General features: G+C 44.7%; 1 protein-coding gene across 1 annotated transcript in view; it reads right to left on the bottom strand.

Moving 5' to 3' along the window:
* SLC4A4 (solute carrier family 4 member 4) overlaps positions 1-24349 on the bottom strand; it is a 240622-nt gene that overhangs the window by 196192 nt on the left and 20081 nt on the right. The window lies entirely within an intron of this gene.

Here is a 24349-nt window from a genome sequence, read left to right as displayed (position 1 = left end):
GCAATAGGAAGATCCTGACAAAAACCCACTCCCAACAGCCGCCCTCTCTCATCACAACATTCCGTGAGGGAGCAGCACTTCTGTTGGAGCCCTTCTCCCATCATAATGCAGTTTTAAAAAACACGGGAACAAGGAAAGGGGAAGCAGAACACAAAGCTGCCTGCGAGATGACTGCTCAAAAGCCACGAGGCTAGAAGGGAAAAAGCATCACGGGGAGCTGGCTGCTCTTTCAAGGCTCTTCCCAGCCCAGCAGCCTTCTGCTACAGCAGCTTCTGCAAGCTCGGGCAGACGAGCAGTAGCCCCCAGCGTGTAGCCCCAGATCTCAGGGATTCATCACAAAGGAAGGGAGAAACAACCTGAGCTGAAATCGCCCAAAGACAACGCACTCCATCTGAAGACCTTTGGATAGACACCTTCAGGCATGAAAACGTTCCCCGGCCAACCCTGCCTGATATTCTGACCATTGTTCCCAAAGTTCAGCAATAGCTGAGCTGTGCACTTTAAGCAAGGCAACACCAGGGAGTTCAGAGGAGAAATCTACCCACAAGACCTGTTGCTGAAACCACCTATTTAAATACCTCTCGCGGTTACCTCCAGCAGCAGTCCCTAAAGAAGGCTGCAGCCAACAGCCCACATCAGAGCAAACCCCTACCTCCTCTCCATGGCAAGGAGGCAATTTGTTGAGCAGAAGTTCAAGGGCAAGGACCGCCTGGTGCTCTGCAAGCAACAGGAAGGGGCAGGCAGCGGAGCCTTGTTGCGAAGCACCTCAGAAGCACCAATCTGCGAGAATGGCTTAGGGAACCAGGCTGCCACGTACAAGAGAGAGAGATGAAGTATGCGATTGGCCTCAGCTTCTACAGGCTTCCAGTAAGCAAAATAAATTCAAGGCATATCAGCTTAAGGCTAATAGAAGTTAAGGCACTGTATGAAGTAAAAATGTGCAGGAACAATAATCTTCTGCCTTAAAAACTAATAAACTCAGGCTTCACCTCAACATTTACGTAGCAACAGGAGATGACTGTCTTGAGACAACATTCTGTTCTGTGTGCTTTATGGGACTCGGGGCATGACAGAGTATTGCCAGATATGAATGGACAGGATGTTCTGGTGGAGCGTTTTAAGAAAATAGTAGTGCTGTCAAAGGGCAAGCTTTCATTTTATGCTTACACAACACCAGAATAAAATATTTCCTTTGGAGAATCTCACATATTATTGTATTAATACAAACATACGAGGAATATCTCCGTCTCTCAGAGCCTTGAACTTTTCGCCTGCGTTTCCCCCCCCACGCTCACGGTCCCATCTCAAAGCTCCCATCCTTCCCCACCAAGGGAGAGGACATCCTCAAGGCACCTAGCAGGTCTTCCTTTGAGACTAGAGCATTTTCTAACAAAGCTATTACCTGCAGTGGAGCAGCAAAGAGTTGCCTTCCAGGGCACGATTTTGTCTTCGTTTTCCACCTTGCTTTTGGTGGGAAAATGCAGCCCAGAGCACTAACATCCTTTTTTTCCTCTACGGCAGCAGAGACAGCATAATACCTGTCCAAGCACCAGTGGTATTCCTAGGCCTATTGTGCAACTATTCCAAGCACCACCTATGCCCTCAAAGTAGCATTAGCTCAACCCTTTTTGCTCCTGCAATGTATTAATACTTACCGTATATTACGGTGAGGTCCCAGAAGGGTGAGGGTCCCAATGTGGTTCCCCGGTGGCAGCCAAAGCCAGGGGAAAGCACCGATACAGAAGTGAGAGCAAAGACAACCCCAGGTGGCGAGCTGATCGCTGGGTTCAACTAGGAAGGCAGGGGAATGGCGCTTGTGTGTAACGGGTGCCCCAAACACACACCATCAAGAAGTTGCTGATTAACCTCTCCTGTCAGTGCACAGCTGCTTCCCGCTGCCCCTCAATGAGCATTTTACAATTCCCTGCCCAAAAGGAACAGGGACTGTCACTTGGGCCGGGGCAGGGCAGCCTCCTGGTCCAGGATGGCATCAGAGGCAGGGAGGACACTGATGCAGCAGAAGGTGGGGGAAACAGTATTCCCATCACTCAGGACATCTTCTGGTCTCTTCTTTCTACTTTGCTGTCTATCTTATTTTGTGAGGTTAAATTCCAACTTCCTTCTCACATCGAGACTTCTTACTGAGTTGAGGGGAGATTCCAAGAGATATTAATTGTTGTTTGAAATCACTTCAAAGGACCTTTTTTCCCCCTCTTGCATTAATAGCCGGAATGAGGAAATTGGTTTGGACTTCATACTTAGATCTGCTCCCCAAGTCTTGGCGCGTTTCAAAAACCCATCTTAAACCAAGCCTGTTTCTATTAAAAGTCTCCTACTCCACACAAGCGCTCACACCCATTCCTTTCCACTTCCACACGTATCTATAGCCCCGCGTTCCAACTGGCAGCCAGAGGTGCCAGAAATAACCACAAGAAAGGCTGCCATGAAATCTCCAGCCAAGTTTTGAAAATCCACTTTACACAAGCATCTATGCTTCGAGTACTTCATCTGAAGTCAACCTGAACTCGGTCTTATAAGGTTTGCGTATCATGGATCAAATATCAAAAAATGTAAACGCAATTACCTTTTTTCATAACAACGTGCAGGATAACAGTTGTTCTACAAGACTGTTAGTGCATACTTCTCACAGTCTGCTGATGTTCCTGCCCCACTGGTACTAGCTAATGGCTGGTTTTCTTTCTTAAGTGGTTCCCCCCCCCTTCAAAGTCTATGCTACAGTGATTTTGGAAACTGGGTCAAAATGCAATTACTACATTCCCATGCTTTGGGGTGGGGAAAGAAAATAAAAGGAGGAAGAATGGTAAGAAGAAATACCATTGGCTGTAAGCCAGCATTATGCTTCTCGCATTCTCACCTGTGCTGCAGCCTAGAGCAGCCCTGAGCGCTCCCACAGCAAGTTGTTGTCTCACAGCAAGTCGTTTCCCAGCAAGGGCGTCAAGGAAGAGCGCGCTTAATCCTAACGCAGGGTTTCCTGGCCAGACCGCAGCCACCCCTGCCCTCACATCTGTGCTGGAGGATGGGAGCAGGCAGAAGATGCAGCTGGGGAAAGGGGAAAAGACAGGGGAAAGACCCAGAGAGTGGGGCTGCAGTTCCTGCAGAGGACAAGCTAGGTTTTCTCAGCAAGCGGCAGTCGCTGCCCCGTGACTTTTGGTCTCACGGGGGAAGCTGTAGCAGACAGCTCAGATCTCCAGAGCTCTCTCCCATCTTGCCATCCCCATCTTTTCCCTTCCTGTGGCATAAGCAATATTTCCCAGTACTTGGGTTCCCCACTTTACCTGAAAAGCGTTCGCTGGTCCCAAAAGGCTAGTGGGCCTTCTTGAATTGAGAACTAACCATCAACCGCTTCCTACATGACCTCACTCCTCACTGACTTGCATTGTGCAAAGTCACTCCCCTTCTTGTATTAACAAATTATATTACTTTTGCAGAGATATCAACGGACTCCCTGCCTTTTTCCTCTCACCAGTAAGTTTGCACAAACCAAGTATTCATTTACTTGTGACAAGAAAAGAGCTTGACTAGAGGCAACTGCTTTTGGTGTCATTGTTGTCTACTTCGGCTGACAAAACCTAAACTCCGCTTTACTGTGTAAACATTTTCCACAGGAGAAGGAAAATATTTGCTGTGTGTTGAGACATGCCCTTATTATTGTCACACTTACAACGCAATCTATCATACCTTATCAAATTGCACATCTTCAGCGTGCAGATGGTTTGTGACGACATGTTTAGGAGGCTTTCAAATATGGAAAAGGGAGTGACTCAAAGACTTATTTATTCCACGTCTTCCAAACTAGGTCTGTCTGAGAAACACAGAGCCCATTATACACGTCCCCTGTCTTCCTCTGTCTCTCATTGTCTCTTGTACACACAGTAATCGCAAACCAATTCCCTTTGCTGCTCCGCTCCCCGGCTTTGTATTCCACGCTTCTCAGAATATCAGTTCCAACTCTGCAGCATTTGTTGGCTCTGCTCCCAATTAATAATTGCAGGTTAGAGTTGGGTAGTTATGACTGCAAATTAAGGCCTAAAAACATTCAACAGCTTCCGAGAGATACAGACAGACATACAACCTTTCTTTTCCTAACACCGAACACAGTTTATCTTGCTATCACCACATTCCAGGGAGATGTTATGCCACTTATCTTAATGATTTAAACAGATCAAAAAGTTGGCTCAGCAAGAGCATTTGCCACTGACAACAAACCACAAGCCTGATGTTATCCAAGAAGTAACTGTAATATGCTAGCACAGGCTAGACAGATCATAAACAGGATTGAAAAAAAGGAATTTTCATGAAATCGCTCTGTAATCACCCACATAGCATCACTTAAGCAAGCAATAACACAAGGCATAAAAGACAGGTTTCCACTGGACGTTTGTATTCTTTCAAACGTGTTGCAAGGCACAGGATTTCACACCCACTTGAGAAAACCCGAGAGCTTGCTCTCAGAGGACTCTCCAGCTTTCTAGAGGAAAGCTCTCCTGCATTACAATAACAGAACCCGGTGCAAAAGACCTTGCGCCTGAAAAGAGTGTTGTACTGGTCTTGTCCTGTACCGAGAGGAAAAAACTGTGAAATACCAAGTCTGCCTCAGAGGGAAAAGGAAGCATTAGGATTTCAGAGTGGAAGTCCCTGCATCCCTCCTGAATGATTCTGCCGCTCGGCGTCCAGTCCCAAACAAGGCTGCCCAGACCTACCTCCAGCCCGTCCACGGATCCAGCTGTTCCATCGGGTTCCTTTAGCCAGACGAAAAACAGTGGTTCGCAGCAGCTCACCTTCCACATTCGCTCCAGCTCAAAGAGAGAGGCAGAGCCCAGCAAACATTGTCCAAGCTTGGAGGAACACTTTTTAACTTCAGGTCTGTTATGACATTTACTATGGCCCCCTTCTTCCCTCCCCTCTGCCCCCCCAGTGAAAGGGATCAAAATAGTTCTCCCCTGTGACATTTTGCTTCATTTGACCAATCGACTGGGGGAGCGTCTCCGTTAAAGCCACTGAAAGCCAAGCAAGAGCAGCCATGCCAGCTGCCATCGGGGTGAGCGCAAAATGAGGGGCAACACCGTGAAAACCTGACCTTTCTGCTGCCGGCAAGGAGGGCATGGGGTCCAGAACAAATAGGAATATCCCACTACTATGATTTGCTTTGCATATGCCTGAGGCGTAAGCTGAGCCCTTCACCTAGTGACGCTGTAACTAATACGTGTCAGCTATCTGTCTGTGGTCCAAACCGCCCGTCCTGGGGCTGACTGGAGCTAGCCTGGCCGCCTCTCCTGCCTCCGGGAGGCTTTCTCCAAGCACCTGACCCTTCTTCACCCCACTCACCTCATTTAATCCCGTCCCTCATCTATCCTGGAAACACGGTCCGTCAACAAGCCAACTACACTTACTTCTATCTAAGCCCTCACCCATACTCCTGCCGTGGGACCCCACCACCTTACAGCAGCATGCACACGTACGTGTGAGGACACGGAACACAATCGTAGTCAGCTTCGGGCTGCCAAGAAGCATAAGCAATAACAAGTTTTGCCGTGCTGAGAAGGGAGAGCTGCATCCAGCTCCAGATGAGGACCAGATCACGCGTGCCACCAAAAAAAGAAAGAAGGGAACGAAGCAGAGTTGGGATGGGGAGCCAGGAGAGTTGAGTCCCCTGGCTGAAGAAGGAAGAAGCGCCTTGGAGGTCAGTAATGGCCATCCCACCGACCTGACCCATCCCTCTGTGGTAGGGTGCAGCAGCCAGGTTGCCTCCCCAGGCAAAGTGAGCAGCAGGGCCATGCCGGATTTGCCACCCCTGGCTGTCTGCTGCGCTAGTAACTTCACATGCACAACCTTTGCATGCGTGTTTCCATCCTAGGAGAAAAGCAGAAAGAGACTTCACAACCCAGGAGCAAGCAAGAGCCTCCTTATTTTCTTGATGTACATAAGCACTGAAGACATTGGCAACCTCTGGGCTCATTAGCGATGACCTCCATAGCGCTCCTCCCTTACATCACTTGGCTTACTCTTCATGGCGTCTGTACTTGCCTTCAGCCTGGTTCTGTACCCAAAAGCAAGGACTTGACTACTCGCTCAAAATGCGAGATGTGTCCCCACAAAAATTGTATCACAGACACTAAGATGAGTAAGATTTTCTAAGTATATTAACTCCCCACAGCCAACTCTCGGGACATAGAGTACACCTTACTTCCAGTTCTATCCAGTTCATCACATACCTTCCTCAGCAGTTACTTCTCCTGGTAGACAAGCAAACAGAGCACATTTACCTTCCTTTTCAAGGCAAGCATATGAAATAAAATTCAAAACTCGAAAGCTGTTCCCAAGGAAACCCCTTCTCCCCTCCATCTTGGACACTGCAACTCTTCCGGAAAGTATTTCATTTCCAGCATGAATCAGATCAGATCATGTATGGCTAAAGTACTATTTTTTTTTTTTGAAGTTGTTGAAGCAAGCGTAGCTGTGGTAACGACAGCTTTGACTATAGCATTTGGATATTATTGCACAGAACTTGCCAGCACCCTGCTTTGACTGAGACCCTGCTGTGCTGTACAAGGACAGACGCAGAGGCAGCCTCTGCTCCAAAATGTTCGGTATCCAAGTGGACCAGGCATGCAGAGGAGGTGCTGTCACCTGTGATTTACGGATGGAGGTACAAAGAATGGACTTATTCATCTGCCATCTACAGCACAGAGGGAACAAAACCAGTTTTAGCCCCACTCTAGCACTTACCCATTTTCTTCTCATCCCAACGTACCTCCAGGCAATGGAAACTCATTATTAGCCTCCAGTTAAGCCTCAGAAGAGATTTTCCTTCCATAATTAACTCTTCACAACACTTATTTTTTCTTGCTACCTTTTTGCTAGGACTTTTGGGAAACAGGGGAAACAAGTTTTAAAACTTCTAAAAACGTTTTTGATTTAGAGAATGGTAAGAAGTGATAGAAATAACATTCAGACCAGCATGTTAACTGTGCAGTGCAGAAAACTTGGCCTGTTTTTCACCCGCGGAAGTTAACCAATGGATAGTTTCTACACGAAGAGGAAAATTCAACAGGTCTGAACGCTGTGATAAAAGGCCTTTTATTTACAAAGCTACCAAATACATAACTCCCCGAAGCAGTGGTGGAATCAAATAAGGAGATAGCTTTTGTGCTTGCAGCTTCAAGTGTCTTTCAGACAGTACCTGATACAGAGAACCTTTCCTCCGCAACCTCACAGGGCGACCCTATCTGTCTCCAAGCCTACCGTCTTCTGACCGCTTTCTCTCTCCGTTACGCTGGTACTTCTGCTGGTTCTCTTGTTTGCAGACAGTCCCAATCCTTCTGTTGCCTCATTTCTGCAGTTTGTTAGGCCAGTCGCCATGTGTGTTCTCTGAGCCATTCCAGCTCCCCTTCAGGCTTCGATGTGCAGCTGTAGCTGAAGTGTTTCTCATCTCCCACAGCCTACTTACATAACAAAGTTGAACAGGGTCCTTACATCCATCTCAAGTCTAATGCAGCTCTTAACAGGCACCCCCTTCCTTCAAGAAGGTTTCTCCCAACCCCATTGCTACATCTTCCCACTTGAAACTCTCCAAGTAAACTGCCAAACTTATCGACATAAGAGTAAATGAGGAATAGAAGTTGCAGTGCCAAAAAACAGCAAGCCTGGTTTTGGGAAGCGTTGCAGCAGAACACGAACTCCACAGCCACACAGTACAAAGCACCAGACTGCACAAGCTCACCCTACCGATGCAGGATTTTCAGCATTTTATGGAACAATGTTTATGACTGACTAGATAGCATCTATTCTGCCACAGCCAGCTCAGTTACCATGTGCTCTAATGTATTCTGGTTTACAAAACAGAAACATGGCTGTGTTTTCATACCTGGTCCAAATGAAGTCAGTACTGCCAAATTATCTGATAACATACAAGTCTGATGCACCTGAACATGTAACCACAGCCTGATAACTAGCCTGTCAGGTTATTCTGTTGGTTTTTTTTTTTTTCTTTCGAAAGCTGGAACGGCACTCTTTGATTAACTTGGACTTAGGAACAAAGCCAAAACAATACTGCTACCAGTCCAAGAACACCTAATGAAGAATTGAATTGCGTTCAATTCAAACGTACAAGAAAAAACATAAAAGAAGAACACAGCAGAGTATTCAGCAGTTATCTCTCCTTTAAGACATAACAGTTTGTAAGGATTTCGGTACATTGGAAGTAACTTACTGTAGATGTCATTAAAACCCTGTTTGGAAGGGGTAATGTTCCAAATTCAGCGTGCAGCCATCACAGAAACCAAGAGAATTTAGAATTCTCCAACTCCATGGAAATTAATACCAGGTAGGGGAGGGTGCTTTAAAACAAACAAAGCTATTTTTAACTGCGTATTAAAATGTACATTTCTGGCTTTGACAGCTAGCACAGTTTTCAGACAAGTAACAGGGCATACTAAAGCACACTGTGGCATTGAATGCTTGAGATGTGCCTTTAAAGATAAATTGCAGGAGATAGAAAGGTTAAGTGAAAGCCAATTCCTTCTCTGGAGAGCCTGCTTCGCAGCACAGGACATACAAAACCTGCCCCTGCTGAGGCAGGGCGTACACCAAGAGCCAGGAAATAGGCGTAAAGCTGCGGCAGGAATACACTCCAGAGGAGGCAGTTGATCACGAAAAGATGTGTTTGAAAGCCGAGGTAGAACTGCTTACGTAGCAGTTCACCTGCTCTGCCTTAGGTAAATTCAAGACGCTGTTACCAGTTTCTCTTTCTTATCTACAAGTGACAAGCAGAGAAGAGGTACTCCTTTTTGGAGATACACAAGTAGGCTCCTCCAACTCAGCTGCCCGTGTTCAGCAACAGCAGATGCCAGGAAAAGTAGCCCTCAGCCTCTCTCTTGGTTACTCCCTTTGAGAACTGCTTCTTTCTACTCCCTTCAACATCAGCAGTCCATCACTCCCATCCCGCAGAGATGCCAAAAAACTGGAGATGGGAGAGGGTCATTCCCACCCAGAGGCTCCCCAGTCCCTAAGACCAAGCAATGCTGGCCTCTAGTCCACGCTCCGTGCCCAGTTTTGCGCTCCTTTCTCCAAGGCCCTCTTTGGGAAGAAGGGAAGAAGCTGTTTGCACCACCCCGTCTTGCCAAGCCTCTGGGCACCCTACCAGAGGGCTTCCGACCTCTCTCACAGGGATGACAGGCTGGAGTCAGATCACTGCTCAGGCCAGCTCCATCCCCGTCTACTAGCTTTCGCCGCCTGTCAGTATCACCCTCTAAATCCCTACTGAAAACATGAGGAAGCAGAACATTCTCTTGGAAAAGACCCAGTTCAGTCCCAAAGATATTTGTTTAGAGGTGTTTCAAAAAGAAAAAAAGAAGAAAAAAAAATCTATTTCATTTGTTGTAACTGTTGAGGTAGCATTGAGAATCTCTTTAAAATGCACTATTGCATCCATATGTTATAAAATTACTACTTTATATATACCCTGTCTACAAGTCTGAGGACTTGTACCATGCACTTGCTGAACGTATTTTATTCATCTGATCAGTATTAAGGGAAGGATCGTCAAGAGCTCTAAAGAGCACTTGTCACCATTCCTGCTGGATCAGAGACAGGTAATTTAAAATTACTTCAAAGGATGCAGAGTTAGGCTATTAGAGATGACTCAGAGGCCCCCACCGATTCCCACCACAACAGTGAAGAAGATATGAAGGAAGCAATCGGGAGGAGAGGAAGCAGGGATATAAGGCCCCAAAATTAATCCTGGTGAGGAAAGGAGGGGAAAATGGTATTCAAAGAAATGGACAGAAGAAGAACATCTACACTGTCAGTCATAGCTTCTGCTTGCCAAAGCAGGATACTTGTCACAGCCCTTCAGAAACAAGAAAATCCCCTGTCGGCTATAGGGCTTGCTCTAGTTCCCATTAGGGTCAGGCATCTGCAGCTGGTATTTATAGAAATGCGTTGTACTCACCGCACTGGCTCTTGTATAATATTGCACGCATTGCTTCCCTCTGCTTCCATTATCTCAGATTACATGCAGGCAGTGCAACGTGATGCACTGAGGAAAATGACACTGCCCAGCTAGCATGCTACCAGCGCTGCCAATTAGTCCTCTCAAATCCTGCCTAGCGATGACAAGCTGCTTACACAAGTGTTGTGTAGCAGGGGATGGCAGAGGCGCCTAGCGGCGAGGGCACTCATCTGGAACAGAAAGGATGTGCAATTCATTCCTCAGGATGCCGCTATCCTGCTAAATGGCCTGAGCAATGGCATTTTGTCGCATATGGCCCGAGTTTCCCTGTCTGTAGGACGAGGATTAAGATCCTAAACTCCTCTTATAAGGCATTTTGAGAGCCACAGAAAAAAGGAATTTATTTCTTTGTGTTATGAATACTAAGGAAGTGCAGAAGCCTGCCCCTCTCAGTTGTTTCGCCAGTGGGACCAGGATTTCACTCAGAGGCCCTGACTTGTATTTCAGAAAACACCGGTGGCTTGCCCAGGAACCCAGTTTCTTTAATTTCTCTATGCTTTCATCTCCACGTACAAGAAGCAAGAACTTCCTTCTCAGAGAGTCTGAAAATTCATGAACATAGAGGTGCAGAGACCCTGAAGTGGAGGGAGAGTACTCCCAGCCGTGCATTTCAGCCATCCTGGAAGGAAAGCTGTGCACCGCCTTAAAGGTGCAGGTTTAGTCCCTAGAGAACTTGACATAATTGATCAATTTACAAGCTCCAGGCTTTCAAAAAGAACCCTTTAAGAATTTTCCTGTTAACATTTTTTTTCCTCCTTGCTTTGTTTTTAGAATGCTTGAAGAGTCTAAGGCATCAAGTAGTAAACCAAATTCAAGACTTAGGATTATTTCTTTTTAAAGTGACTTTGAAAAGCTGAAAGCAAAACGCATTATATTTATCAGCATATTACTGTCAGTGCAGATTTTAAACAAGCTACAACAGATAAAAACAACTTGACAAACCTAATGCATCAAGTTAAAAATATCAAAACTTAGGTTTTGCAAACCTTTGAGCTTGGTTTTTCAAGAGGAAGAGGAAAGCACTGTTTCAAAGAAATCAGCTGACACAGGGCTCCGGTCAGGGAGACAGCAAATGCGTTAGCGTCATTTGTTGGTCTGAAGGACAGTCCCAGTTGAACTCCTCGTCCTGCGGTGCCTTTGGTGGGAGAAGCCCTGCCTTGAAGAGCTCATAGACAAATTCAGTCTCAACAGGGAAATGACAGGAAAGGAAACCAAGACAAGGAGAGATAAAGCATCATGTATAAGGAGCTCGACTGTTCCAAAAAGATCAAATCCCCTCATTTTTTTCAATCGGTACTCTGTCCACACCACCTAGTATCCAAGAAAATTCTTCTTCCGCCTGAAAGCACTTATTCATTTCTATTAATCTTCTGGGATTTCTATTTATCTTTTGCTATTCGCTCTTCTGACACATTGCAAACCATGGACTACAATTCAGTTTAACAACAACAAATCATCCTGTTATGTACTTCCAAGGTGTTTTTTTTAAGCACTTTCCTTGTGATAGAGAGTCTCACAGATAGAAAAGACACAGGAGACTTACAGCTAATGATACCGCAATACGTAATGTCCAAAACCTGCCTCTCGCAGGATAACACCACTCACTCCTGTTGCTTATGTTACAGGAGGCACATAAAGACACAGTGTTTAAGCAGGCAGTTTTGTGAGACCTTTTTACATACCAGTTTTCTAAGTCCTATTTCACATTCAGGACGTAGCATGGCAGCTTGAAACGGTTCACACTCCTGCGCGACCAGGAATTTCTAACGAAAATAGTAGCTTTGTGAGCTACTTTGCCAGGTTCCCAAATATCAGCAGAACACTTGCACATCTACGTATTTCAACACTTCTTTGCGCATAGCTTTGTAGGAGGGCATTACGTTTTGAGTACCACATCTACATGCTCTCCGCCGCAGAGACAGGTGGCATTTTGTGATTCGGTTGTAAAGCAGCACCAAACTCACAGACCATGTGCATTATTCACTTGAGCCAAAGAGAAATCATCTACATTCAGACTAAATAATCACAACACACCCAAACCCTATTTAAATGCCTATCAATTGATATCCCTAGTTCAGCAGACCTTTGCTACCAAATATGGAAAAAAAAAACCCAAACCAAGATCTGTGTAACTAAGCTAGTAGTACCTTTCCACCAGTGCCATCCGTCTTCTTTCATCTTCCCTCCACCAACAACAAATGACCTGATCACTGCTTTAACCGCGCTTTTTTCTCCTCTCCCTGCTGCTGGCAGGGAAGCGGGATAAAAAAGAAGCCCAGATCCTATTAGTTTCCTGCAAGAAATTCCCTCTTTCCAGTTCTTACAGCCTTACTGCAAAGCTAGGAGCAGAAGAAGCTTATTGGACTACCCAGAGGATCTGGTAAAAAGCATTTGTTAAGAAGGCCTGAGCATGGCAGATGGAGAGGAAGGGGGGAAAGGAGAACGCAGCCATGAAAATAATACGCAAGGGATGACTTTCCTTTTCAAGCCGATGTAAAAGAATTGCATCACCAAAGCTGCAGGCCTCCCTGCTTTTTCCTATGTCAGTCATTTTGCCCATTCAGTACTCCTCATAGAATCATAGAATCATTAAGGTTGGAAAAGACCTCTAAGATCATCGTGTCCAACCGTCAACCCAACACACCATGCCCACTACACCATGTCCCTAAGCGCCTCATCCGCACGTCTTTTAAATACTTCCAGGGATGGTGACTCCACCACTTCCCTGGGCAGCCTGTTCCAAGGCCTGACCACTCTTTCAGTAAAGAAATTTCTCCTAATGTTCAATCTAAACCTCCCTTGGCGCAACTTGAGGCCATTTCCTCTCGTCCTATCGCTAGTTACTTGGCAGAAGAGACCAACCCCCACCTCGCTACAACCTCCTTTCAGGGAGTTGTAGAGCGCGATGAGGTCTCCCCTCAGCCTCCTCTTCTCCAGGCTGAACAACCCCAGTTCCCTCAGCCGCTCCCCATCAGACTTGTGCTCCAGGCCCTTCACCAGCTTCGTTGCCCTCCTCTGGACACGCTCCAGCACCTCCATGTCCTTCTTGTAGTGAGAGGCCCAAAACTGAACACAGGATTCAAGGTGCGGCCTCACCAGTGCCGAGTACAGGGGCACGATCACCTCCCTGCTCCTGCTGGCCACACCAGTTCTGATACAGGCCCGGATGCCGTTGGCCTTCTTGGCCACCTGAGCACACTGCCGGCTCATGTTCAGCCGGCTGTCAACCAGCACCCCCAGGTCCTTTTCCTCTAGGCAGCTTTCCAGCCACTCTTCCCCAAGCCTGTAGCGTTGCCTGGGGTTGTTGTGGCCCAAGTGCAGGACCCGGCACTTGGCCTTGTTGAACCTCAGGGTTGAACGCCAGGGAATGGATGAACGCCATCCAGGGAATGGATGAACGCCTTGTTGAACTCCAGGGAAAGGATGGAAACTTCCAAGCTGGTCGGACCGCAGAGATCTCTTGCATTGATATTCTCCCCTTTATTAAGCATGGCACGTATGTGACTATGCAGGAAGAGCTGGACAGAAGCAGTACCTCCTGCGCTGCAAATTATTAGCCAGTCTCCTGTCTTCTGTGCATCCCGCCCATATCAAATTCCTGTGGTGCCAGGAATACACCCAAGTATTTTTTTTTTCCCCATCTTTGTTTTTTCTTCCGTTCCAGCTACACATACGAAGTTTCACTCTATCCTTGCTGGTATCATATTTTTTCATATCCTTCAAATTTATTGCAGGAGTTGCTGCAGAATCTAATTAAAAGCGATTATAATTAGCTCTGTAGTATTTCTTCACACACTTGAGCATGAGTAATCAACTGAAGATGCCAAAACACAAGGGAATTTATCTGTGATGCAAAGACATAAAAAAAGGCTGCTTCCTCTCTGAGCTGACACCCAGTTGTCACATTTGTAGAATTGTCACCGCAACACTGTAAAATGTTACGTGCCACAAACATCACTGGCTGAAGTAGCCCAGCTTCAGAAAATATATTCCATTTTTCTGAAACCGAGGAACTTGACCACTGCTACTTTCAGTCCTGCTGTGCATTATTAAAAGGTCACCAGAAACAAGAGATCTAAAATGGTCTCTGCAGTTCTTTCTCCTCAGTCTTGTATTGAAAAGCATTCAAGTTTAACTTAACTTAGTAAGCATTATCTCTGAGTCTGAGTTGGCACCCAGTAAAATAAGCGGGGGAATTCACTTCTCCTGAAATCACCTGAAATTCTTCGCTAACTCAGACAAGCACCAGGTTGAAAAACCTGCCTAAGCCTTTTCTTACTAATCAACCCGAGAGTTTAGATTACTCCTTCTTACTTCAGTTTGAGCGGCAAGACATTTTCAGTAGTGATTTAGCATCTTGCTGGAAAATCCTCCCTCTTCTGTCAACCTGCCAGACTGTCCATTTGTTGACCCTGAGAAAACAGCACAAAGCTAATCTATTTACCAAAGCACTTTCCCCAGTGTGGGATGGAGTAAGGCACGTCTGAAAGAAGAATAAGAACAGGCAGTTAGGCAACCAGGGAGTGCTGCTGCAGGCATGAGTGGTTTATCTTCTGTTTGATCTCTTCTGCTAAGCGAAGACAAGAATGGATGTAATAAATCTGCATAAATACACGAACGAAACAAACAACTGTCAGGAGTCTGAGGTGATTTGGGAAATGAAGACAACTCTATTGTTACCTGGCTGCTCTGACACAGTAAAAAATTCACATTATAAAAAGCAATCATCACTAAGAGCGTGGTCATGTTTTTAAAATGAAGCAGCATCTAACTAAACAACAAGATGGAATAAAGCAAGAGAAATGATCCAAAATTTAAAAAAAAAAATCTCCTGTTAGTATTTTTGTGGCAATATTTCCTGAGGAAGCTCTCCAGACTCGTTTGTGTGGGAAGAAGAAATCCTTCTAAGAGAGCATGGGATCAAAAAAAAGTGCCATGAGTGGAGATTCTTATGAGAACTTTTGCCAGTTTTTTAACTAGCATGTCTATTCCTTCCTGCCTACCAGGCTTTAATGCTATGTCATCCTCTCTTTTCCTCCACTGTCAAGGTTCTTCATCTACCTCCATTTTGTTCCCTAGAACATGGCATTTCTGGGACTGTTCTCCAGTCTCAGATCTCTACCTCTCCCCAGATCTCTGCTAACGCCACAATTACTTCCATCCCCTACCTATATACGTTACTTGATCTCTTCGATGAGTTATGCAATGTTAATCCACCATTTGATCGTCTCTGATTGTATCATAGCAACAGACAACAGTATATGGAGGATATTGTGCGAACACTCTCCAAAAGAACACGTCTGTGAGTCCTGCTGGTTTCTTGGGTAATGTTACGCTCTTGGGAACAATAACACTAGTCAACAAGTTATCTTAATTTTATGCTAAAATTAGAGCAGTTGAACAGAATTTATTTCAAGTTCACTGGTTTTATTGAATACCAGGAAGCAGTAAGAATGTGTCACAAGCATTGCAACCCATACAATTTCATCTATGACATTCATGCAATAGCGTTTGCAAATCTGAGCGGTCGGAACAGAAAACACTACATGGCAACCACACAAAGTAAAATCTCTATGAGCTCACCACATTCCTTTGTCTAAAAACATTTGTAAAAGGGACACCTAAAACCTTTAGATTTGGATTCAGAAGAGCTTCTCTGAGTCATAAAAAAGCCATGGTCAAACAAAGACCCCCAAAGTACTACAGGAAAACATAAACAATCTTTTCTGTCCCTAAATAATTTGATAAAAACTACAGCACCACCTATATCCAGCCGTCACACTGAGATCGGTAGCTACAGGCACGTTACTCGCCATCCGTGTGTCAGTATCCCTGCCACAGGTATAGGGATGATTCAAGCATCAAGCCCTCTCAAAACCTTCCACAAATTGTTGTCATGAACACAGCACAACTCATCTATAATACTAGCAGCTGTACAAGCATGAAAAGCGGCAGTTAAAAAAAAATAAGTTTCAAAGGAACTTAAACAAGGGAGGGGTGATTCTTGCTTTTTAGGGAGATCGAGCTCACTCAGTCACTTGATCATACTGCAGTGTTCTACAACGGGAGGACTGCAACTGTCCCGTGAGCTCCCAGCAGTGAGCCCACGCATCTTAGAGGTTAATAGTCCTGCAGAACTGTAGATATCTTCTCCCACATGCTATAAAGTCTGAACCTAATCAGACTTTTTTTGAAGCGGAAAGCTCATCTGGACAGCTCTTTGAAAGAATCCTCTTTCATCCCCATCACCCTTCTGCATATCCATTTCCCACCTTGTGCTATCAACCAACTTACAAGAGAAGTAAGTTTTAGTTAAATCTGAAGGAGTATCTCTCTCAAAAGTTCAAGCAAAAACAGGAAGCAAGATTTATGATGTGGCAGCCCCGTTTTCCTTTGAGTCAGTCTGAATACACTTAGTGTCATTCGCCAATGTCATAAACCGAGAGTCAGTCGACCCCTCAGGTAGCTAAACTTCTCCAAAGGCAGTTTTGATCACCAATGCAAGGTCACTGACTTGTATATATAATGTCTATATTTTAAATCAAAATGTAGTGCTCTCAATTCAGTTTCAAATTAGCTGCTAATATTTTAAAACAGAAGGGCCCAAATACACCAGGCACAGTTAAAAGCTTATCTGCTTAGCTTTTTCAACACACACGTTCTTCATAGTGTAAGGCTATCAATGAGATTATTGATTTCTTTTGTTTTCTTTAGTATGGATTAGCACACAAAGCAAAAACCATACTTCTGACCGTTTTACAAGTAGTCTGATAGATTTCTATGTCCACTGCATCATTGTGATATTTTATAATATGCAATATCCTCCCAAAATTATATTTTACACCACCAATATTTACGATTTAATTCCTTGTAAGGTAACGAAGTGCCCTCTAAAGCAATACATCCAAAGATGTACCGGACCTCAGATTTGGTCACCTACCAAGAAAAATAATCTCTTTAAACTATACTGAGGGCAGGAAGGAAAATAACCGGAACGCTGAGGCTTAGTCCCAACTTATCCTTCTCCCCCCACACAGCAGCACAGTGGGGAAGGGGACAGGAATGTTTCACCAGGGTCTGGGTGAAACTGTCCTTTTTGGCAACAGTATAATCTTAGATCAGGAATATCCCATTCCCCTTTCATCTTTCTTACTAAGTTCTTACTAACATCTCATGCCATCAGCACACAAAAGGGTACGGAAAGGTACTAAGTGTTCAGATACATTAACTCCATTTTACAGCAGAAGCCACTGAGTTTCAGACCATGTAAAGAAATACCTGACTGTTATAGAAGAGCAAGGACCAGAAACAGGTTCTCTGACACATTCTAGAAATAAACATGGCTGTTCCGTCTCCGTTATCAGACATACCTGATCTGAGTCTCAGCAGGGTCCGCTTTTCTAAGCAAGCAACACCACATCTCAGGATGACAGAGCTCTCATGACCTTTATTGTTATTGCTGCTATCAAGGACATCACAAAATGGTGTTCTTTGGAAGCCCAATTTGGCTTTGATTTTCTACTGGTGCAAGGATTCAGTTTTTCCTTTGAATTGTTTATTGTTGTAGGGATCAGCCCTTTTAAGGTGTTTTACGTTACGACTTTTTACACACAAATATGATGCTGACTCACTGGAGGAAGACAAAAGACGAAGAATCCGAGAACACCGCTGTTAGTACTACTAGCTAAGTCTGCACCACCACAGTCTACAGATGTGGAATCCTAAGCCCCGGAAATACCTGTTTTTAACATGTTAGTAACCCCTCGCTTTGCAGTTAACTTAACAGTCATCCTGAACACATTCAGTCCTTCAAACCAATAAATACACGGAAACAAGATTAATCTTCTCCACTGCAAACAGGTAAAAAGTCAAAGATTGAAATGCAGTTCCAGCGCTAAGGATATGTTGGCTGCATCGTCCGTCCCATTAGAAGACTTCGCGCTAAACTCCCAAAACAACACGCTAAACTCCCAAAACAACTCCTAAGAGCCACATTTTCCAAGCAAGCGAGCAATTGCACATCTGCTCAAAACGTCCTTTAGGTATTCGCTTTTCTACACTGTGAGAATAAACACCAACTACGTTCCAAACCTTCAGCATGTTTAAATGAGGCCCACCAGGAACACATCACTTCTTGATAAACCATGCTGCGTTTGAAACCTCTGTTCAAGGGTCTACCATCTGCTTGGCAAAGTCGCCTCAGGGAGAAGGAAAGGGTATTCCCAACGTGACTCTAGGACTTTAAAACATGTCACCAGAGAGACGGAGGGATAGCTATGCTCCGGATAGGCTATCTGATGATGGGTGTCTGGCCTCCCAGTTACTCCCAGTGGGAGAAGGCTGTCCGAATCAACCGTCTGGGGGCGCTGCTGGGCGCTGCCCCGGGTCTCCGGCTCTGCCCTTCAGCACCACGGCCAGCGCCGGAGGCACGGTTGACAAGCCCCCCCCGACCGAGCAAGGGAAGGGCCACCGGGGCCAGCCGAGGGGTGGGCAGAGCCAAGGTTCTTCTGGTCGCGGTTCGATGTGCAGTGCTTCTGTGTGTAGCGTCTGCTAATAAAGCAAACGTTATAGGTAACGCCACGATGGCTTGCATTGTCCTAAAACCTCATTTTCATTTTCCACAAGTAACGGAGTTTCCTGGATTTGTTTTAAGCTCTTTTCCTAGATCTGCTTTAAGTTATTTTCAACTTAACGGTAGTAAAGGATGTGTTAAAGGTTGAATTGGATGTAATAGGCCTTAAATATTTATGGCTTTGTATTTATGACAGATCCTAGGCCTCCTATACATATGTGCCAGCATCTCCATTTAACGACAAATATCATCAACACTAGGACAGGAAGAATTTATACCTACCCCCAGTTAATAAATCAAAATTATCACATTAAGTTATAGGTTTCTTTCTGCTTTAGTGGGGTTTTAGAATATTACGCAAGTAAGACAAAATTCATATTGTTCATCTACTAAAATAGTCACTAAATACCACATTAGAAAGATGCCATTCTTAAATGCGGTTGGCTATAAATTAAACAACACAATTACCAGGAAATTCTAACAGTTTGGTGAGAATACTCTGCACGATGCTTATCTAAATAGACTTAACCTTGTATTTAAATGTCAGTCTGATTCTCAAAAACAGGCAGTTATGCTGTCTTCATCATGTAAGTAAAATCGAATTTAACTCTGGGCTAAGTTAAAAACAAAAAGCAAAACTAGCCATTAGCATTGAAAGTCACTTTCACCACTGTACTTTTATATTCTTTGTCTACATTTTGGGCTGTAATTTCATATTAGAAGATACTGGCTGCTAAAAAGCAAGCTTCAGCATAGTGCTTTGTCCTTCCTAAGCCCATCCTGCTGTTCATTCCCCGGAGAGCTTTCTCATGCTTTCTCTCCGCTATTCTTGCAGTTAAAGCTCAGCAAGAAAGCATTAAGTTGGGCAGCAGAATTTTCCTGGATGCAGCTTACACTGCAGAAATGCCTTCCCCACGACCCTCACATGCACCTAGGCATAGCAGAGTTGGATTCCCAGCTATGTTATTTCTATTGACGCTTTGCCCAAGTGTTTACTAATTCGGGAGAGCAAGGCCAACGCTGGCAGAAGTAGAGGAACGCCTGTTCCGAGCAGCCACCAGGTCCGCAGACACCTGCCTGGCAACAATCCCTGTCCTGCATGGCTGGCATCACACCCCTCTCCCTACTCGGGATTAGCATGCAATTTGTCTGTGCATCAGCTCTTCCGACCCCGTGTCTCGGGGCAGCTGTCAGTGGCTATTCCCACCCACGAGGCAGATGGCTGCTGGGATGACTGTCTCATGAGAGGCACTCGCAGTTAGCAAGCTGTTGGAATCCCACAACAGACCTATAATAAGCATAGGGCATGACTAAACCTGAAGCTCTGTCTACTCTCCCGGTGGCATCGTGCCATAACCTGTATGTGACCAAGAATTTAAAAAAAAAATGTGACCCGCATCCTCTTTCAATTCCTTACCCCTTTACCAGTAGCACCTCGTCACCCACACAGCTCCCTCTAGCCCGCAACCCAAGTGGCTTTGGGAAGCCGTGTCGTACAGCACGGGTGCCCTCCCTGCGGGACAGGGAGACAGAAACGCATGGCCCATGACCAGCGTATCATGATGCACTCTGGCTGAGAAAGGAAAGGAGCGGGGCAAGGAAAGCAGGTTTACTTTCTCAGTGTTATCTTTCATGCACTAACTAAACGTGAGACAACTTGAAATTCCGTCACTAGAACCTAGAGCGAGCTCATTGCTATATAGTTGACCCCGCCCTAACGTGAAATCAGCATTTCTGCTTGGCTGAGCAGAATCTTTGTTATCCCACTGCCACTCTGAACACACCATATTTCAAACTTGTTCCCACAGCCACTTTAAGGCACTCTCTCATAGTTAGACGTGCTGACTTTATTTGCAAGGTCACAGAAGGCATAGCGACAGGAACACATGCAGGAAAGTTTCTCATTTGAGAACGGAGAAAACAAAACTAGTCGATAATTAACAAAACAATACTGCTCGTACCACTAAGCACTGCTCTCTTGTAGAGGAATAAGCCATTTTTCGTCTAAACTCCACCAAGCAGGCAAAATAGCTGGCAGCGCACTCTAAAAAGCATGAAAAGAGCGACACCTTGCACCATCTAATGTTTATTTTCAGCTATATTATGAGCCCTCTGCTTATCATTACCTTCTAATAACTTTCCTAAATCTTTGCACAGACATGAAAAAGGAAAGCTTCAAGTAGTCAGTCAGGAATTTTTAAGAAGGAATGCCAGGACTGTGAGCTGAAAAGGCAGAGTTAGCTCTTCACGGGATGACAGGGGGCAAAACAGCCACATATGACATCCTCGACAGCTTTTGCCGAGAAAACAAAGCGCTGGAAGCATAACTGCATCTGAAGCACTCCATTTCAGGCAATGCGCTAGCCCCAAATTCCCGCAGTAAACACATAACCCTCTGCCCTCTTGTCTTCCCAGCTTTCACAAACACTCTCTGGATTCAAGCAATTTCCAAGTAGTTAGCCTAAAATGGTGGGGAAAAAAGAAAAAAAAAAAAAATGGAGGCAAGCCAGTCCTTAAACCAATGCATTCTGCATTGAATACTGCATACAGCCCAGAAGCCACAACAGTCACTAGTATCCTAAAACTTTGCACTAAGTGGTGATGAAACACGCACATGCACGATAGGCATACATACACAGATACATATTCTTTTTATGAGAACGGCAACAAAATGAATGAAGAAATCATTCCTTTATGTAGTCACACACAGCTTATTAAAACTGGAGTTTGAAAGGAGTCCAATTCTCATCTCTTCCTCTGACAGAACTCCATGCCTTAAACATATACAGTATGTCATAAACACTATTTAACTTTTCCTTTTAACCTCCTAATCAGGTAGGCAACTAGCAATAGCCCTATTTTAAACGCCTGGTAAAAGGCAGATAAAACGACATGAAGTGGCCCGTTTAAGCTCAAGCAAGCCCAAAAGTCAAGTCAAACAATACACTTAATTTGCCTTTTTTTTTTTTAAGAAGACATCAATAGGTTTTGAAGAAGTGTCTTGCCCTTCTTCGCTTTTAGAAAGAAAAAGACAGAACCTTTAAGCCATCTCAAATTGTGTGCCTCAAAGCAATGCTACTCAAAAGCACTAATCATATTTAAAACCCCCTCTTGACCAACATCTTCGTCACAATACTACAGCAAAATAAATTTTGAAAATTTTTTGCTTAAAAGCACTTTCCTTCAGGACACGGCTTCAAACCATCACCTAGAGCCAAATATAATCACATGGTCTTCTTACTTTGAACCCTCACTCTACGCAATCCCTGATCCTAACAGTGTTTGCCTCAGCAGATCTGAAGCTCAAACTTTGCAATTCCGCTCCTCCAGGGCAACAACGGGAATGAAGTTGGACCATGCAAGTCTTGACAAAACACAGTACCACCTTTCCTTGAAATGCTCCTGTTTTGACCTCACTAACTACATAAGCAGTACATACACATAGCTTTTCTTGTGGACTTATTACGCCTTACCTCTGGAAAAACTGTGTGTAGACTCCCTCCTACGGTGCACGGATACACGTGCTCACTCGTGTTCCCTGGGATAAACCGTCTCCCTAGAAGAGCTTCTGACTTCTCCTTCCTGTCTAACTCTTCATTGCTCTTTTGATTTTCAGGTGAGCAGCTTATTTGAAATAAAAATTTACAACTTAGTGAAAGCTCAAAGATATCAGTTTAGACCAAATCCTTACCTACTGCCTTTCAGACTTGGGGTTTGTATCCAGATCCGTGGTGTTGCTTTCCTGTTTGCTCACCAGTCTATAGCCTTTGTGAATATGGTCTCCCAAATGCTCCCGGCTAGCCAGGCTACTTTAACTTGCCCTCCTTGACCAGGACACATAAATTTCTCATAAAGTGATATAATATTACACATCACCACCATGCTTGTCAGTCTTGAATCCCAGACCCTTACCTTTAAAAAGGCTAGTTTTCTAGTGGAATTCCTTCACGGTACAGGTCGTGCCTCTTAAGCAACCAGTTTTTATGCAGGCCGACCACAAGACAACAGCACCATCCAGCGGCCCCTTCTTCAGCCGACGTTTTCAAGAGCTGTGAATTAATTCTGTGTACCTCTCCAAGGGGTACGCACCTTGTGAGGCTTAGAGAGGATTTCTCAGAAACACCAGGGTACTTGAATTCCCTCAGTTTCAGTGCAGGTTATTTCCCCGAGTAAGTGGGACTTCATTTCCAAAGGGGATAAACCGCAACAACATAATCACAAATGATGGTCATTTCTGAAATTTTAGGAGTCTATTGTTTTCAGACAGCACTGAGATTGCTTTCCACAGATATCCGTTGCGTATTCTCCTGTGGCTGAGAACGTCAAACCGTTACTTAATACAGGTCATTGTAACAAAAAGTTCCTATATCTAAGAGCAGGCACGCTTCCTCAGCAGTGTCCAAGCAAGAGTTTTGAAGAGAGAACCGCATATGAGTCTGTGACAGTGGTGTTTCACGTTCTTCAAGAAAAATACCACAAATAATCAGGCAATGTAGTCAAATGCTTGTGAGCCACCTGCAACAGGTGGCGGGGCTGCATATATGACTGGTTATTAAGTAACGTGTAAACAAAAAGTTTCGGGGAAAAGGACTATCATTTAAGCGAAGCTTATGCATTAATAGCTGTTTATATAAAAACCCAAATCATGCAACATCAGACACCTCCTCAGAACGCATGATTCCACAGCTGCAAGTTTCATAGAATCCAGCACTGACTGACAAAGAACCTAAGTTAAAATGTACTTTCATAACAACTACAAACTAAGTTAAGAAAACAGCAAGCCAGACAGCTTCCAACAGTTCTGAGGTGTCAACTGCTCCCTTCGTTAAAGGCCACTGGTCTGAAACCTGTTGGTGACCAAGGGAGGTTCCGCATGGGTTAAGAGCTAAAGGGGACTTCAAATGTGGAATTTTCAATCTGCTGGTCCCAGAGTGCTTCAGACCACAGAAGATCTCAAGAGAGGCAGAGAGAAACACACTAATTTTCAGATGAGACTCCTAATGTCTGTGGTATACACGGTTCGGTTTTTAATGTGGGACAGTACTATCCTTTGAGATCAGTCTTGTTTGAGCATCCATTCAATTGCTTGACAGCTGGGACCAAAAATCTAAGGGGTCTGTATCCAAGCTCTGGTCATTCATCAGCTGTTTGGATCACACCTAGCATTACAGCACATCTTAGCTGTTACCTGAAACTATGGTAGCAGGGGACATTTTAAACAGCAGCATGACTTTTGGAGCTATCACCCTTTCTACCTCACTACATGGTTTCAGAAGATCACCTATGCTTAAGCAGAACCAGCCTGTTTCTGGGACTTTTTTAGAATCATAGAATCACTTAGGTTGGAAAAGACCTTTAAGATCATCAAGTCCAATGGTAAACCTAACACTGCCAAGTCCACCACTGAGCCACGTCCCTAAGTGCCACATCTACATGTCTTTTAAATACCTCCAGGAATGGTGACTCAACTTGGACTTGATCAGCGGGCCATCTCCTTTCTCCGAAAGGCAAGTTTCATTTGAGGTCATCCAGTCCTCTCCCTAGCGAACCCCCACATTGTTTTTGCAAAATAGTAATTCCAGCTTGCGTATGCTGCTCTACTTTCTACAATTTACCTAGGACAAAAGGTTATCTCTCTGATCTTTTCATGGGTGATGTAACAACATGTTGAAGGAAGATCACTGTTAGACTAAATTCCTCCCAGGTGCCTTATAATTATAAGGCAACAGTCACAGGGCTATAGCAAT

This window comes from Calonectris borealis, chromosome 4 (assembly GCF_964195595.1).
Source record: "Calonectris borealis chromosome 4, bCalBor7.hap1.2, whole genome shotgun sequence".
Lineage (NCBI taxonomy): Eukaryota > Metazoa > Chordata > Aves > Procellariiformes > Procellariidae > Calonectris > Calonectris borealis.
This window is presented reverse-complemented; position numbering and strand designations above follow the sequence as displayed.